The sequence below is a fragment of the Brassica napus genome, unplaced genomic scaffold (assembly GCF_020379485.1).
Source record: "Brassica napus cultivar Da-Ae unplaced genomic scaffold, Da-Ae ScsIHWf_856;HRSCAF=1217, whole genome shotgun sequence".
NCBI classification, from domain to species: Eukaryota; Viridiplantae; Streptophyta; class Magnoliopsida; order Brassicales; family Brassicaceae; genus Brassica; species Brassica napus.
This window is the reverse complement of record NW_026016895.1, coordinates 62394-68393: the sequence shown is the minus strand read 5'-3', so window position 1 is coordinate 68393 and position 6000 is coordinate 62394. Positions and strand designations below refer to the sequence as shown.

The following is a 6000-nucleotide window of genomic DNA, read 5'->3' as shown; positions in this document are numbered from 1 at the left end:
GTGTTGCTTAATTGTGAAGTTTGAATCTTTTGGTTGGCTGTTGTTTAATGAAAGGTCAAAACTTCTACTGCTTTGTCTGAAGTGTCTTCATTGTTCACTCTTTTCTCATTATAGTTGTTGCTTCTCTGTCGAATCTTCCTCTCTCTGCTTTTCTTGATCTCTTGTGCAAATATCTATTTGTGATTAGATGTGAAAAAATGAAACTTTAGTGTCAAGTCTTTGATGTAGTTGACAAGAAAGTTAATGTTGTATGTCCAACAAAGAGAGCGCTCCTTACAACTTCATGCCAAAACCTCTCCAAGGAAGACTTCTCATACAAGATGGTGATAAGAGCGGAGGGGAAGCTCATGGGAAGTAGACGTCTCCAAGAACCCGAGGTTCTACTACGTGGAGAAGTCCGGATGGAACCAGTTCGTGAGCGACAATGCCTTGGAGACCAACGAGTTCATCACCTTTACTCACAAAGGGTCAATGTCCTTCAACGTCAACATCTACGGGAAGAACGGCAAGGAGATTGTCACACCGCGAAAACCTCTTACAGCAACTCCTCTGAGTAAGGTTTAACCGTTTAATGCTTTATTGAAGAGAGGATGTTGTGTAAGAAAGAAGATTGAGTTTCTTTGGTTTGATGGTGGAACAGGTGGCGTGAAGAAAGAAGGAGAGGTGAGAGAAGCTACAAGGATGTGAAGAAGGAAGAGGAGACATGTGAGTCCATGGAGGAGTTGAGGTTGAAGAAACTACAAAGAAGGCTTACAAAACATCCAAGAAGAAGAAGAAGAAGAAAGAGCAAGAAAGTGGTTACTCATGTGGAAGTTGGTGAATCATCGAGAGGCAGGAAGAAGAAAGCTGAGAAGCTCAAAACACTCAAGAAGAAGAAGATCAAGACAGTGAAGAAAGGTGTTCCAGAGTTCGAAATCACCATAAGGAAGTCTTACCTCAAGTTCTGGTAAAGTACTATTCAACAGCTTTTACTATTATACGTCTCCTTATTAGTGGTATGTGGATTTTGGCTTTTTTGTTGTTGTGTATCAGTTTACTTCGAGGGTGTTTTTGAGGAGGAAGCATCCCTGGTGAGTCTATGGAGTTACACGATCCATCACTCGGAGATGAAGTGTTCGTGGAATGTGCTCTGCTTGGTGAGGGAGAATCGGACCAGTCTTCTCAAGTGGATGGAGTCGATTAGCACGTGAGTTTCCTTTGAAGGTGGGTGACAGTGTACCTTCAAGCTCATCAAACCAACAGAGTTTGTCCTCATCACCAAGAAGTAGAAAGGAGATCACTGTGATTGGCTGATGAAAGAATATTTAGTGTCTTGCTTTGCTTATATCTATGGAGACAATATATGATATCACTTTAGCTAATGTGTTGTTGTGTTTCTGTGTCGCTGCTGTTTATTTCCCATGAAACTTATATAACTTATCTGTTTATGATATTAGTATTGAGACTGCTTGCTTAATCTTGTTTATGCAAATTAATCTTTGAGACTGTGCAAATCCATGGTTATTTAGCAGTAGTGACAATAGAAGTTATGATTTGTTTAGACAATCTTTGACCTGATGAAAAGAGTAGTCACGTTGTCCAAACCTCTCAACAAGAGTATTTTATTAGAAGGTTAAGTATGTTTTACTTTTACCCATTAACAATAAAGATACACAACATACAGAGTTTGAAAATACAATTCAGACACAACAAACAAAAACAATACAACACAGTTTAATCAGGTCTCGGAGAAAAATGAAGGACAAAGCTCAGTGGTGAGCCTTGACGACGGTAACAGGGCATGCAACGTTGTTGACAACATGGTTGCTAACACTTCCCTTATCTTGTTGCAGAAAAGAAAAAGACTTGTCCAAAATGTGTAAACCAAGCTTGAGATGTTGAGGAATGTTTTTTATATACCTCTTAAGGCCACCAAGGCCACGGTTACCGATGACAAGACTTGAGAGAGGGATATGTTCAACAGCCTCAACATATCTTCTCACGAGGATCTCCCCAAATATCTTCATCACTACTGTAATCTGTTGCATCATGTTTCACAGTAGATATTTATTCGTTTAACACAAACCAACCAACTAGTTTGTAAAAGGGAGTTTCATTCATATATAGATCAAAATGGTCACACAACTTTTATGGGTTATTCGTGCAGTACTATTGAAAAGAGAGATCATTGCTTGCTTTACCGATTTTTGCCTAGCGGCAGTGTTGGCAATGTCAAGGGTTCAGCATCTGGCTTTCACTCCATACTTCTTCATACGGAAGCTTCAGAGACCTCACTCAATGGAATCAACGCTGAAAACGTTACAAGAGTCAGAACAAGAAGAAGATCAACACTTGAACTCACACCATATAACAATTAATAAGACCAGGAGCCAAAACTGGCTTCATCAGCATGTTACAGAGACGATCAACTACTAAGTGAAACAAAATCTTCCAAACAACTTAAGGACGAATACAAGTCAAACGATGCATGAGTAAGTCAAAGTTCCTTCAGGGATAATAAGAGAGCGTACGTGATCCAACGGTCTCCCAGAGCTGCATCTCGCCTTCCTCGTAATTCATATTGGGAGCCACGGTTATGAGGATTAGATAATCTCCGTCGCGGACGACGTTGTCGATCGCCCAGTTCAGTGCCTTCTTGCTGCACTCCGAGAAGTCCACCGCCACTCCGATTCTCCTTCCACCACTCTCCGCCATCCTTTCTCTCTCTCTCTCTCTCTCTGTACGAGTACCACCTTTTTCAGCGAAAGCTTGATTCTTTCTCTCTCTGTCTGAAAAATAGCGCTACTGGAAGACAAATGGTGTTTGGTCGGAAAGGACTAGACTAGGGAGACAAAATCCTCTGCAACGCTCTCCTATGATATATATCAATTACTGACCGTTGGATATATTCGAAGATGATCTCAGCCGTAAAATTAGAGCAGCGCTAACAAAACAGTGGTAAATAATAATAATAATATCTTCACAGAAAAATATTGTAATGGACAAGAGTAAGGTCAAAAGTCAAACATACTTTTGACTTATGACTAAGGCTCCGAATGATAATTGCGGTTTGAGCAGCGTGGAACAAGCGGTTTAACTGCGCTGCGGTTTTAACAGTTATAAAAGCATATAGATATAAGGTATATGTAGAGATTTTTGTTACTGTTAACTGCGGTGCGGGGCGGAGTGGTTCGTAACATTCAAAACCTTAGGCTTCGAATGGTAATATCTATCCCACACCGCACCGCAGTTAAAGTTAACAAAAATCTTTACATATACCTAGGGATGTCAACAGAAGGCTTGTCCCGCGGGCCTGGCCCGTTTAAACCTGTGCCGGGGCGGGTTTGGGCCTAGGTATTCATGACCCGCAAAAAAGCGGGCCTTACGGGACGGGGCTTGTTCGGTTCCGGGTTCAAAGTGGTACGGCCCTCACTACCCGCGGGACGGCTCATAGAGCCGCATCTGGAAGCTTCGTCGATTCCGTTGCTTTCTTCATCTGAGAACGAAAAGAAAGAGAGAGTGAAAGGCGATGGAGCTTCGACTACGACCGTGAGAAGAAACAAGTTCCAACGATGGCCGTTCCTGTTCGATGTCTGACAGGCGACAGTGCTTCCGCTTTCCGGTGACCACATCGTGCTCGAGCTGCATCAGCGGAGCTTCTTTACATGCATTGGTGATGACGAGGTTGATGATGGGAGGAAGAAAGTTACAATATTTTTTGGTACACATACCAGAACTTTTGAAGGATTTGCTAAAGTGAGTTGCTTTGATTCAAAATAGAGCTTTGATTCAAAACAGAGTGAAGATGATGAAAGCTAAAGCAAGATACGAGAAGATCAGATTCAAAATCGTTGATTTGGTATAATACCCTTTAATAAAGCTTAAACCTTTCTTTGTTGTTATTTCGATCTGGTTCTGATTTGTTTTAACATGGCGATTATGCTGCTGATGATGATGAGTACGAGGAGAAGTTGAAGAAAGAGGATATGCACTACAAGAAATTAGGTGTATTGTTACTAATTTCTCTGTCACAATATTAAAAATTCTGTCACAATATAACTATTGTAACCAATTTGTTACGGTTTATAAACGGTTACAATAGCGTCGTCACAAATTTTTATGGGTAACAAAAACGTTACAAATGTTGTGACTAACTTAATAGTGACAATTTCATCACAAATCATGACTATATAAAAAAGTAATAATATGGTCATAACTATCGACCAATAATAACGTAATTAAACCGTCATATTATGCGACTAACATAACGTTACAATTTCGTCTTTAGTTGTGACCGCACAATAGTCTGAAAATTGTTACAATTAGAGACTGGTAATTTGTCTCCACTCCGTACTAATTAGTGGCCGATATACAAATTAACTCTGTCACGCTTTATTACTAGAAATTCTCCACAGAACGTCTTAATGAGCTACTCGTTCCACATGTATTATACGTCAATTATTTATGAGAGCTTTTTGCGATTTCATCGAAATTGGATGCTAATAATTCATCCTTATTTTAAAACTTTGACTAAATCATTCTAACAACCAGTGTAAGCAAGAATACACTATATATTACACCAAAAAAAAAGAAAAGAATACACTATTCATTAATAGTATTTTGTTTACTAAAAAAATAAACAATTACAGTATAAAATAAACAATTACAGTATAAAATTAATCACACAACGCCTTTGTCTTTGCCTTTGTGGTCCCCGCCGCTAGTGATGAGGGAGGCGCCTCCAGTAAAGCACACTCGAGGCTGTGCTTAATGATGAGCGGTGGTAATGAAAAGCGACTCATCCGGTCTCTTCCCATTCTCTCTCAGATCCGCTGCACAGTGATAATAAGAATAAGGTGACGCCATTGATGTCCGGTAGTTCCAGTGGCTACAGAGTAGCTTATGGTGGTCAGATGAAGCTCAAATGATGACCAAGGTGATGGCTGAGTATTGTATTATCCGAAGGCAAGGAGAAACAGCTGAGCAGAGGTGAAAAGATTAAAGAAAACGGCGGCTACTACTCTCTCTCTATGGCTGCTAGGGTTATTCAGTGAAGAGGGTGATGCATATATACATATATAATACGATTAGTAAAGAAATGAAAAAAAGAATAATGGGCTTTTATTGGGCTAAAGAGTGTTAATAAAAGTAAACCATATTTCAGTTTCACTACTCTCTTGCGTGGTGTTTAAAATGTTTATACAATAGATATATCACATCTCTCATATATCCCTTTTTTACCTAACTGCTTGATTTTACATCAACAAAATAATAATCAAATGCTAAATATCACAAACATAATAGGTAAAAAGTTTAGGATTTTGGTATGATAAATTATGAAAAATGATGCGTAAGCTAAATTATCATCTCTAAATTTTGGAGTAAATACTTGTTTAATATTAACTCATAGAAAGTCTTAAAAACTTCAACTATAGCAAAAGAAGTAAAATGTAAATATAATAATTATTAAAAATTAAAAATACATATTTGTCATATATATATCATGGTTTGTGACTAATTGTTAGTAGCTAAATTATAACAAATTGTTACATAAAAAAGCGTTAATAAGTTAGTAAAAATTAGTTACAGCAAACATAGTTACAATGACGTCACAAGTAGTGTGTTGACTATTTCCGTTACATTAATGTTACTAATTGTGACAAATTTTTGTTACAACTTTGATCGTCACTGTATTGAGACGAAATAATTACTAAACTGTGACGTAAAAATATAGTTAAAATAACGTATCTTTTATGTCACAAATTTGTCACCAATAAATATTGTCACAAAATTTCGTAACAATATCTCATTTTTCTTGTAGTGATGGCTTTCTTCTTCTTAGCCACGTTAGTCTTTTTTTCCAAGCTCTGGTTTTGTCTTTATTGAAGTTGATTTTGATTTTTACAATCTTGGTTGTGTAGATATGGAGACGGTGAGCCAACAGACAATGCGGCGAGATTCTATAAATGGTTCACCGAGGTGATTCTTTTGTTGCTTGGGGTCAGTTAGTTGTTGTAACGT

General features: G+C 38.3%; 2 pseudogenes; one reads left to right on the top strand and one right to left on the bottom strand.

The window, feature by feature from the left end:
- The first annotated feature begins 209 nt into the window (after positions 1–209).
- Positions 210–1268, top strand: LOC125606335 (annotated as a pseudogene).
- Positions 1269–1731: 463 nt separating this feature from the next.
- Positions 1732–2842, bottom strand: LOC125606333 (annotated as a pseudogene).
- Between the last annotated feature and the right edge of the window lie 3158 nt (positions 2843–6000).